Genomic DNA, 12,870 nt, shown 5'->3' with positions numbered 1-12,870 from the left:
ATTGCACCCTCTGTTGTCACTGATGCATAGCGCAGGAGCAGACATTTTCCTCTCATGTCCAGCTTTGAAATGCCCATTCTGTGTATCATACTGGTAAAATGGAGTACTATTCTCACAGTTGGCATTCATCCATTGATATGACTGCATCAGTTTAATGGAAATCCCCCGTCCTATTTTGTTGGAGATGGATGCTTGACTGTTACATTTTTGATAAATTACAATCTTTTTCCAGAGTCCTGACTTTTGTCATTGCTGATTCACTGACCTCTGTGTGCAGGGAAATTGCTGGATATTCAGTTGATGATCAGTTTGTGTTGTATGAATATTTTCTGGTGACGATCAAGGTATCATGTTCTGTATGGTCTTAAGTGGTTGCAGAGAGATTCTCACTGCTGGTCTGTATTGCTTACAAGATACGATTTATTTATTTATTTATTTTGGGTTAAAATATAATTTTCAAAAAAAGGTAAAGTTCATTTTTACATTCGATTTTTAGCTTGATTGAGGTGACTATGATTTCTTCTAGAAGCACTAGCCTAGCTGTTGATCTTAACCAAGCGATCTCACTTTATTTATTTATTTATTTGCTTGAACCCCAGATGGAAGCGGGCAGAGAGTCGCTACACAGTGGAGAGAGCTGCTATCATCAGCCACTGGAATTGGCTTCAGGCCCACATCTCAGACTTGGAGTACCGCATTCGACAGCAGACTGACATCTACAGACAGATCCGAGCCAGCAAGGTCAGTTGCTCACCGTTGTATACGTAGTATGAGGAGCAAAATATTGTCATAGTGAGGGGTACATGATTGTTTTTGTGTGTGTGTGTGGAGACGAACTGGTGTAAACATAAATCGAGAACAATACATGGAATATACTCACAACTTGGGTATGGGGAGTAAATGAGGTGTTTACATTTTTGAGTTGTTTGCACATGTTTGCTTATTACCTCATTAAAACCAGGTGCGACGTCTTAGTGTATCTCTGTTTGGAGCCAGATGTGATGTGAACAAAATTTCAAAAGATAGTGTCACTTAGCTTACTGCCTTTTGAGGCACTGCTTCAGTGTTGTTCTCTATGGTCAAGATGTTGGCCACTGTCTGAAGTGAAACTTTTAAAAACATGTCGGCACAAAAAATAAAAATCCAAACTACTTGTCTCACATCCTGCACATTTCACTGAATCACAATATATTTTCATTGGTCTTGTATCAAGAAAAGTGACCAACTCGCTCACAATACGTCCAGCTTTTATGGGAGCTGCACAAAAAATGTTGCTCCCCCATGTTACGTGCACACGTTATCCGATCTTAGTGCGTTAATAACAATTAAGTCTCAATTGCATAGGGCTCAGTGGAGTTGGGAGGTGTTGCGCCTAGTGTGCTGTCTGCTGGTGGGTCAGAAGTGAAGGCAGAGCCTGTCAGTACTCAGGTAAGCAGACATGAAGGTAACGGTGGCTTTTCATCAACAACTTCCTCCTGTCTGTACTTTCATTGGCTATTTGGTTTCAATTATAAACCAAACTAAAGTGATGTGCAACACTTTTGGACAGACAAGTCAAAAAGATACATTAACAGTTGGGATGTTTTGATCGCCCCTGATCCCAGTCAGTCATTCAGTATGGAGTATCTGCAGACTGTCACTAACTGTGACTGTGCTATGAAACTGTTGATGATCTGTGTGAATAAAATAAAACTTGTTGCATATAAAGGCAAAGGAGAGTATTATAATACCTCTAAAATGTGCATAGGAAATGGAAGTGAGTGGAAACCTCCACTCATTTAGCGACTTGGATTTTATTTATCAGACCACGATCAATCAAAAAATGCTTGATTAGCCCAATTCTGTTTGCTTCCATCAGATTGGGATATCCTGATTGATAGTAATAATGTTTAAAGTTTCATCTTTTTTTTTAACATATATTTGTATATCCTTCATGTCATGCTTTGTCAGTCAGCCACCTCAGGGTATTGTGATAGTTTAAGTATGCTCAGTGTTATTCTTACAGTTAATGAAATCTGACAGAATTGTGTATAAAATTTCTGCCAACTGCACACAAACAAAAGTGTTGAGGTATTTATAGGCATTGCCCTGTCTTGTCTGAGTCTTGTAAGACCAGTTCCTCCTAAAAAACAAAACAAAAAAAAACAAAAAAAAAAAATTTAATTGGATTCACTCCATGGTAGTAGGGTTGCCCTGATCAGGCAATCTCCGGTCATCTGAAATGAAGCAAACATGGAAATCTAAAATCTTGCGTCCCTTGAATGGCCAATTGAGGCTTCTTCCAAAAGCGAGTCACTTCTTATAGAAGCCCAAGTTAAAATGCCAAGCTTTAAATGAGAAATAAACATGTTATCAGCCTGGTAACATAAATAAAGCTTTAGTCTGTGTTGCTAGTTTTCCCCTTCATAACTGTATAGCAGCATTTTTCTTAATAACTAATCAGTTTAACTATTTTAAGAGACAAAAAATATGACTAGATAGTGTCTGTAGTCAGGGTTAAACTTAATATAATGACCTTAATGAAAGGCCTACTTTTTTTGCCTATAGGCAAAAAAAAAGTGTTCTGTCCAGCCACACACAAAAAGTGAAACGCTGTGCCAAGGTGAAAAATTCAAGTCACAGACTACTAATCTGTTATGACAAGGAATCTGTTAGTCATTCAATGCTGAAAGTGAGTGTGGTGCTTTCAGTTAAAAAGGTTTGCTTGGCATTAAAACACCAGCTACACACTCTGACGTTCGTTGTAATACATCAAGTAAATTGGTGATATCAGAGCTGATGCATGCTGTGTGATGCATGCATGTGCGGCTGGAGGGCGGATGTTCTGTGTGTGCGCACTATGAAATTACATCTTAGATTCGGGGAGGGGGAGTGGGCAAGGCAGTGAGTGGAAGTGAGATTTTATCTGCCTGGGCAGGTCGCCCAAGGACAGCCGATCATGGGGCACAACGTATTTTATGGCATAAAAACTCTACGTAGCCCGGTAGTTACTAGGTAAAATGTAAAATTGCTCCTTTGTTTTTGTTTTTAAGGGCATATAGGAATGTACATGAGTCTTGCAAGTGCCACTTGTACTATTCCAGTGGTGGATTTCAGTTAAGTTTTACACAACGATAGCGCACAATGTGAAGATGTGCATGAAGGAAAATAATTGTTCTCCAACATCTTCAAGGTCATTGGGCTTCATGTTGTATTTGTCCATTTTATTAATTAACAGACCTGCCGGGGTCTTCAGTACAATAGTTGATCAGTTTAAAAACTGGTATTTCTTTACAAACAATTTACTATCACTAGCTCAGTTAAATTCAATTTATTTCATTTATATAGTGCCAAATCATAGTAAAGTTGCCTCAGGGTGCTCACACATCTAAGGTCTAACCTTACCAACCCCAGCGCAAGCACACAGGTGACAGTGGTAAAGAAAAACTCCCTCTGATTTGAGGAAGAAACCTCAAGCAGGCCAGACTCAAAGGGGCGACCCTCTGCTTGGGCCATACTACCTACACAATTAACAATATCAATGCCCAGGAAATTTTTGGGAGTCCTTGCCAGTGCACAGAACGGGAGGGTTGCAGAAGTAGACACCACAACCATCTCTGGATGGAGCCGCACCTCAAACAGGGAGACGAAACAGAATTGGGCATCGGAAAGACAACAAATACAGTTTAATTTGTCAGCATTAAGCAACAAGAAAAACAGAAGAAATACTAAGGTGAATCACTGGCCACTGGCCCTAAGCTTCACTAAAGACCCAGACTTTAGATAAAGTTGAGGCCACGGCACGCTGTCTTTACTAGTAAAATTCATTTAAAAAGGGATAAAAAGCATAGTAACATTGCTATGCCAGTATGCTAGCCATACGAAAGAAAAATAAGTGCTTCTTAAGTCTGGACTTAAAATTCTCTACAGATTCTGATTGTTTTATTGATGCAGGGAGATCATTCCACAAAGTAGGGACATGATAACAGAAAGATCTGTGACCCGCGGACTTTTTATTCACCCTGACTAACCATCTGGGATGGCAGAGTGAGGGATTTTGTAAGCTTTATCACAGATCTCTTGTTTTGTCATTGAACATTTTTCTATTTTGAGACAATTGTTGGAGTGGTGAAATTCTGTAGGCTTTCTTGTCTATCCTAATCCAACCTGTTTCACCTGAAGTTTTGGTTGGAACCTCCCAGCTGTTAAAAATCATGTTGTGGAGGCCGTTTGATGCATAACTGCTTAGAAACATGTCATTGTTGAATCAGGCTTGCCATTATTGTGTGAAGGATATTTGGGAGAAGCTAGTGCTTTCTCTGAAAAGCAGACTGAATAATTCAGCGTCACGACTCAGACAAATCTGGGCAGTTGTCACTTTAAACATCTTTTATTGGACGTTGTTGATCAGCTAGTGTTGCTGTGGCAGTTACCATTAGGTGTAGTCTCACTGTCTTGCCTTATCTTTCTGTGCAGGATGTTGGTTCAGAACGACTGGAGCACACAGACACCGCCCACGTCACCAATACAGAGCCTGGGCCCTGGAAAGGTCAAAACGGGCAGCCAGTTAATGGCATTCTCAGCAGGTATAAATACAAATTATTTCCTGATGTTTGATCTTCTGCACAGAGGAACCCAAATGAGCAGTGGGAATATCATTTTAATAATAAAATTTCTAATTGAGGTGCTGATACTTCTGTTGCTGAAACTCACATTTTTGTGGTATTGACATTTCCTGCTCAATGGTAATCTCACCATGTCTGTTTCATTTTTGAGATCTTTCATCTCCTCTAAGCAGTGCTGAAAGCACAGAGGGGCTATCATTTTGTGAGCTTGTTCCCAGATGTCTAGGTCTTCTGTATTTGATAATTAACTGGCCCAATGTTCCAACAGAAGAATCAAGTGGTCACATAAATTAATGCGGGCACAGTCCTTTTATCAGGCAGTTTGTAGTTTTTATTAGTTTCATACTTTTACTTCATTCTGCTTTGTGCATGTGTTCAGACACACCATGTTCTACTCATGAATAAGACCATTTATTCACTAGATTGCGTATGTGAAAAAAGCCCGTCACAGTGTCTTAATGTAAATTCAGTACACATTAAAACTGTCAAGCGTTTGGGTCAGTGTTAATCTCTACTTGAGCTTGGTGGAGATGATTGTGTTATCAGATATTGCTCCATTGACATGACATACACAATCTTCATGTGCCCTTCTAGTCCTTATTTGTGGGTGGGACTTACTGGCACTGTGTTAAATTGGTTCACATCTTATTTACATAAGGACTATTTTGTCTCAATTGGTATTTATGAATTGGATATTTATGAATCGGAGCCAATAAACATCACAAGGTTCCGCAAGGGTCCATTCTTGGACCAATTTTATTTAATATCTAGATGCTGCTCCTTGTTCAAATTATGCAATATCATAAGATCTCTTATCATACTTGTGCAGATGACACACAAGTTTACATTTCATTGTCATCACATGGTTATAGTTCTTTGCTTTCTTTAAGTGCATTCATCAATCATGAGTCGATATACCAGAATTTTCTCCAGCTCAATCCAGATAAGACAGGATTATTTTCGGTTCCCAAAACTGAAAGGTTAAAGATCAGCACTTACCATAACTCCCATGTCATTGAAAGCTACAAATTTAGCCAGAAATCTGAGTGTAATTATTGACTTGGATCTGAATTTTAACAACCACTTAAATGTGATTACTAAATCTGCCTATTACCATTTGAAAAACATAGCTTGAATTAAGGGTTTTCTGTCTAAATAAGACATGAAAAACTTGTCCCTGCTTTTATTTTTAATAGGCTAGATTACTGTAATAATGTCCTTCACAGATCTTAACAAAAATCAATTAGGCAATTGGCAGCTAATCCAGAATGTTGCTGCTAGAGTCGTCACAAACACTAGGAAACTGCACTATATGACACCGGTCCTTAAATCATTATACTGGCTTCCTCAGAGTCAAAGGATAGATTTTAAAATCTTACTGCTGCTCTGAATGGTCATGGTCCAAAATACATGCTAGATTTACTAGTTCCCTACAAGCATCCAGACCCCTCAGGTCACCTGAGACGGGTTTATTGTCTTTCCCAGAACTAGATCTAAACAAGTGAAGCAGCATTAGTATTATGCTCCTCACCTGTGGAACAAACTTCCTGAATACCTGAGATCTGCTCGAACTGTCACTTCATTTAAATCAGGACTGAAAACAGTATTGTTTACTGCAGCCTTTTCATGTATTACTTTTTATATAAAAAATTATTTTCACTGTTCTGAATGCACTTTTATTAGTTTTATTTTTCTGTTTGAATTGCCTTTTGTCTTTTAATGTTCTTTTGTTATTTTATCTATGGATTTTTTGCTTTTGTAAAGCACTTTGAATTGCCTGTGTATGAATTGAGCTATACAAATGCATTTGCCTGGAAATTGTATTTGGATCATGGTGAATATACTGCTGTTGCACTTGAACAATATTCTAAATTCTGCTCCCTGAATTGCAGTGTTGGTTGTCCTTGTCTTAGGATGGCAGACAGTACAGATGCAAAGCATCAACAGCCTTGACCCAGTGACAGCACATGCGTGGCTGCACGAACACGTCCTCTTGTCAGCTGTCGACGACGGCGGCTCATTCAGCCCAGCACTGTGCCCAACCTTAATGGCAAGGTGAGTGTTGCTGTCCTGCTGGGCACTTGCATGCTTAAATAGTTTGACGCCCGTCTGTGGGACGGGCAGAATTGAAGATTTACATGTCCAATTCCATATTGAAGTTAGTTACACACACACACACGACGCCAGAGAATAAAAATAAATAAACCTAAAAATGTTGTCATAGCCATCACCCTGTCTGTCCATAAAACTTGTAAGCACAACTCCTCCTCCTTGTTTGATTTCATTGAAACTTCACAGTGGTAGCAAATCAAAAGAAGGTATTCATGAAGGAAAATAATTCCCATCCACCATTTTCTGTAGAATATCATTGAACTTTTATTGTGTAATCCTATTTGTCTGTTACTTTAATAGTGTTTGTTAATTCAGGTGTCTCATCACAAATAGTTTACTACTGCCACATATGTAATAATACATGTAAGGAACGAGTATGGCAGAACGAAGGATAGCATTTTGTGAGATTGCTCGCAGATCTTGTTTTAGTTCTTCTTGCTATTTTCTTAGTAATGACTATAATATTGCTTGCTGTTATTTGCCCACAGAAATTTTGGTCTATTGCTTACAGATTATCAAAATCACAGTAGGCTTTGCATTTTATTTGACCAATTAATATTGGTAGTTTGAAATGAACTATTAAATGAAGCTTCAAGTCATGAAGCATTTGGTGATGCAGTTGGCTGAGATTTTTGAAGTGTCATGAGACTTCATCTTGCGAAACCTGAATGTGCTTTGTGATACTGATTTATCTGTGATCATCTTCCTCTTTACTGCCAACGAGAACGTTGTCACATTTGACTGTATACTGCATGGCACTTGCACTGCCATGATGTTAGCACGCAGACACACGTCAACGTACATGTGTGCGCCTATGTAAATATGGACTCCTCCTTTGGTGTAAACAAAGGGTTATTAAGTTTAATCTCATGCTGCCTGTCCACTGGACTGGTAAGAGACTTTTCAAAATATCTGGTAGCCTGTGACAGCCAGACATGACTGTAAAGACCAGGTGCAGACATTCAGTCTGTCAATTCATTGTGTAAACAGTTATCATTTACAATTCATGCTATGTACAACTCATGTGACAGTTTTTGATGAATTTAGAATCTCCGAATATCAGCAGTTTCATTTCGCCTGCTAGTTCTGCATCTTTCTGTCGGTGCACAGGCCCAGAGAAGCAGCTGTATTCCACGGTACCTGCAGGGTTAACCCCAGCTGTGTGATGTGTGGTGGCTGGCCCACCCCCAGAGACGAGCCTCACTATGAGCTACCCATCCTGGATCGCATGTCAAGACTGGATCTTGGCGTCCACCCCGTTCTCTCCTTCAGCGACGGTCAGTGCTGGACTTGCCGCTCAAAAGAGAACTCCAGTATTTATCCAGTCATTTCCTACTTTACATGTAGAGAGGAAGACAAACAAGGCGTGGCTGCCCAGACTCCTGGCCAGGAAGTTCTTGGAGAACATTTTCAGGATTGTTCAGTCTTTCTGTATGTCATGAGCATCCCACATTTTGAGTATATCTTTTTACTTTTGAAGACTGTCCTTTGTTGTATTGTCATTAAACGTTTGTGTGAAATATCTGTAAAAGAAATTTGGACATGTTCCAAGTAAATGATCAAATGCTGACATGAACGCTTAGATGAGACAAAGCTGTAACAAACACTGGAGAGCAAAGCTGGATTGGACCCGGGGGGGGGACTTAATGCACACACTGCCTGTGGCATATTCAGATTTTTCTTTAGTTATGAGGTTCTGCACTACAATAGAATTACTGTTAGATGTGATGTGACTACACACCCACCCCATTCACTCTGGTAACCAGCGCTGTTCCCGTATGGATCTACAAATAGATTTGGCACAGTTTGATACTGGATGCCCATCCTGATGTAACTCCAGTTCTAGATGGAGAAAACTGTGTTGCATCTTATCGTTTTAAATGTTGCAATGTTTAATTTCTCCCACAGATGTTAGTGTAGGTCTCCGGCTGCAGCAGGTGATGAAAAGCCAGTGGCAGAACAAAGCACTGGAGAGGAGAAACCACTTAAGAAGCTCTCTCTCAAACACAAGCTTTCCTCATCCAAAGAAAAGCACAAGTTCACCAACTCGCTTATGGCAGTCCGTAAGTACAGATACTACTGATCAAAAGAGCAGCGTGTGTGTGTGTGTGTGTGTGTGTGTGTGTGTGTGTGTTGTACTGCCTGCAAACAAAGATTTAGATGGGTGTGGAGGAATCACCCCGTCAGTTGGTCTGTCCATGAGGCTTATAAGCACAACTCTTCCTAAACCATTGAAAGGATTTCTGTTAAATTTCAAAAAATGGCTGCACACCATATGAAGATCCGCCTGAAGGAAAATGATCCTGGTCTGACGTCCTGAAGAGGGAAATAATGTGTTTAATTGTTGCATTACATGTTATTCATCTTGTAAGTCTAAATCCTCCTAAACCGTTGAGTGGATTTCAGTGAAACGTCACACAGTGGTGGCACACCATATGAACCTGAGCATGAAGGAGTCATTCTGGTCTGATGTCTTCCATATGAGGTCATTGGACTTGTTGTGTTCCTCCTAAAATGCTTTATGCATTTCAGTAAAGCTTCATGCAGTGGTAGGACACCGTGTGAAGATGCGCTGTTAAGGGAAATTATTCTAGTCTGATATTTTCACTGGCTTATAATTGGGGCCTTTTTATGTATTATATTTGTAAACTACATGTTTAGAGGTGATTAACATATTTAATTCCAAAAGATTTGTTCCCATTAATGTAGGGTGGTGGGTTTTTTTTTTCCCCTCCTCTCTATTTGCCTACACAGTTGTCACATTAATGCCTCCCAGTGTTAAATGTCTTGAATATTTGTTTACATTTGAAATATTTAATGAGACAACGATAAAACGACAAAGGTAACTTAAGTTTAAATGTCCACTGATGACGTTACTGGTTTCTGTTGCAGGAATGGGTCACTACAAGAGTCGTCCTGATAAGACGAGGACAGCGGACAGCAGTGCCGTACTTAACACAGCCAGACTCGAGGGCCAGGCCATGTGCAAAACAGAGCGACTGCAATCCATCTCACCTTCCTTAGGGCCATATGACAGAAACTACAGCCGCAAGAGATTAAGAGAGCACACGCAGGACAGGGCGGACTGTGAGTCATCAATAAATGAAGTCACATGTCTGCAGGGGAAAGGCGCTGTAGCTCAGGCCACTTTAATAACAATACTGAAGGATATTTGTCTTTTGGGGTTTTTTTTTCCCCCCTTTGGCACTTTCAGGCACTTTTTGCATATCTTGATGAGGAAATGCACAGATTATTTATTTATTTTTATTTTTTAAAATTAATTACAACATGTGGAAACACGCCGGTCATCTAAAGGTGAATCTCTCATCCTTTAGCCTCCCCAAAGCTTTTCATGGACTCCAGCAGCTCCTGCTCAACACTGGCCAACCTGCACCCGTCCCTTCACAGCCCTCTTGTCCGCCAGCTGTCCATGTCTTCAGAGAATGCAACAACACTGGGCCTAACTAACCAGTGCATGACAAGCACACCTGTAAGGACACACCAGACTAAGTCTTTTAAGTGTGGAAAAAGGGGTATGTGTGAAACTGGGCCTACCTGTGTCGTCATTTAGTAGACTGGGATGCACGATAAGAGAAAGCTCTGTGACCTGCAGACTTCTTATTTGCCCTAGGGACACTAAGTAGTCCTGCACCCTGAGAACGCAAAGCCTGGGCCGGTACGTAAGGTTTAATTAGGTCAGCTAAGTAGGGAGGTGCAGTCCACGAACAATTTTGTCATAAATAGATGGTGCTCAGCAGCTCAGTCCTATCATTCGCATGGTTCCTGTACCATACTCTCTTGCTGGAACGCTCAGGGCGTTCTGCTTGTAAATATGCCCGTAAAGGGGGTGAGCACATGCACGAGTGCATGGTCAAGAGTGGGTTCAATGCAATGTCCGTCACGTCCCAGCTAATCATAACTGGGTAAAGAGGTGGAGCTCTGGTTAGCCCCTTTGCAATCTTTGTCATGACAAATGAAGGCCAAACATGCACCCCATCATAGTTACAGAATTTACAGATAACAGATGAGCCTCTTGGGTTGGGTTTTATATTAAAGCATATTTTGGGGACTGGGTAGGGTTTTCATAACTGTTTGCTTGGTGTGGGTATGAAAAAAAAAATTACAACCATCTTGTTTCCTCAGTAACCACTGACTAACTGGGCCTAATGTCATCAAACTACCCAATAGCTGCTAAAAGTGCTAACCAGTCCAACCTCGCTAACATAACACCAAATTTTCACTGTAATTGTAGGCTGTAGTTTAGTTTTTTTTAGTCTTTTATAGATGGACGCTACATTTCACATCATAACATTTAATGTCGTTGGTTTTTATTCTGCACATCCACTGCATACATACTTGATACATATTTACCCTCATGCTTTAATGTTTCTCCGCTCCATAGCAACAGCCAATCAAGCGGCGGCGCGGTGAGAGCTCTTTCGACATCAACAACATAGTAATTCCCATGTCAGTGGCTGCCACCACCAGAGTGGAGAAACTGCAATACAAAGAGATTCTCACACCCAGGTACCTGTTCTTTGTCACCATGTGTTTGGAGCTTTCATGTTCTGCTGAGGGAATGGATATTTAGATATTTCAACTAATATGGGGATGGTTGATCACAGATCTCTAGTTTATACAGGGTTAGTATTTGTTTTGTTCCCCTCCTTACATATTTGTTTATTTCTTAGTTGGAGACCTGTGGATGTTTTTGCTCAGCCCATAACTGAAGAGGAGAATGAGAGAGAGGTGAATTTACCGTTTTTCGCTTGATGTGCTTGTACACTCAACAAAAATATAAACGCAACACTTTTGGTTTTGCTCCCATTTTGTATGAGATGAACTCAAAGATCTAAAACTTTTTCCACATACACAATATCACCATTTCCCTCAAATATTGTTCACAAACCAGTCGAAATCCTGTGATAGTTAGCACTTCTCCTTTGCTGAGATAATCCATCCCACCTCACCGGTGTGCCATACCAAGATGCCTGATTAGACCACCATGATTAGTGCACAGGTGTGCCTTAGACTGCCCACAATAAAAGGCCACTCTGAAAGGTGCAGTTTATCACACAGCACATGCCACAGATGTCGCAAGATTTGAGGGAGTGTGCAATTGGCATGCTGACAGCAGGAATGTCAACCAGAGCTGTTGCTCGTGTATTGAAGGTTCATTCTCTACATAAGCCATCTCCAAAGGCGTTTCAGAGAATTTGGCAGTACATCCAACCAGCCTCACAACCGCAGACCACGTGTAACCACACCAGCCCAGGACCTCCACATCCAAGCATGTCACCTCCAAGATCGTCGGAGACCAAGCCACTCGGACAGCTGCTGAACAATCGTTTGCATAACCAAAGAATTTCTGCACAAACTGTCAGAAACCGTCTCAGGAAGCTCATCTGCATGCTCGTCGTCCTCATCAGGGTCTCGACCTGACTCCAGTTCATCGTCATAACCAACTTGAGTGGGCAAATGCTCACATTCGCTGGTGTTGGCACGTTGGAGAGGTGTTCTCTTCACGGATGATGCGAAGGAGATGTGTTGCACTGCATGAGGCAAATGGTGGTCCCACCAGATACGACTGGTATCCCCCCCCAGTAAACAAAACTGCACCTTTCAGAGTGGCCTTTTATTGTGGGCAGTCTAAGGCACACCTGTGCACTAATCATGGTGTCTAATCAGCATCTTGATATGGCACACCTGTGAGGTGGGATGGATTATCACAGCAAAGGAGAAGTGGCTCACTATCACAGATTTCGACTGGTTTGTGAACAATATTTGAGGGAATGGTGATATTGTGTATGTGGAAAAAGTTTTAGATCTTTGAGTTTCATCTCATACAAAATGGGAGCAAAACCAAAAGTGTTGCGTTTATATTTTTGTTGAGTATACATCCTCAACCCTTTAAATTGTGCTAGGTGGTAAACAGCACCACCTGGTGCTCAAATTCTCAAACATCTCTGAGGTGTTTCATTTAAGAGTTCCCAGTTCAATTGAAATGCAGCCTCTTGAGGGCGCTGATGTGTTTCTGTAGCTGGAGGATTGTCAGATGCAGCCTTCATCCAGCTCCACCAGCCCTACGAGGACCAGGAACGTTTCCCGCTGGACTTGGATGGCCTTGGCCCCTGCTAAGAGGAGGGGCAGCAGG

General features: G+C 41.0%; 1 pseudogene; it reads left to right on the top strand.

Annotated features, from left to right (window-relative positions):
- LOC117530713 overlaps positions 1 to 12,870 on the top strand; it is a 59,051-nt pseudogene that overhangs the window by 43,888 nt on the left and 2,293 nt on the right.

The sequence above is a fragment of the Thalassophryne amazonica genome, chromosome 18, assembly GCF_902500255.1.
Source record: "Thalassophryne amazonica chromosome 18, fThaAma1.1, whole genome shotgun sequence".
In the NCBI taxonomy this organism is placed as follows: domain Eukaryota; kingdom Metazoa; phylum Chordata; class Actinopteri; order Batrachoidiformes; family Batrachoididae; genus Thalassophryne; species Thalassophryne amazonica.
Note: the sequence above shows the minus strand (reverse complement) of the source record. Positions and strands in the feature narration are given on the sequence as shown.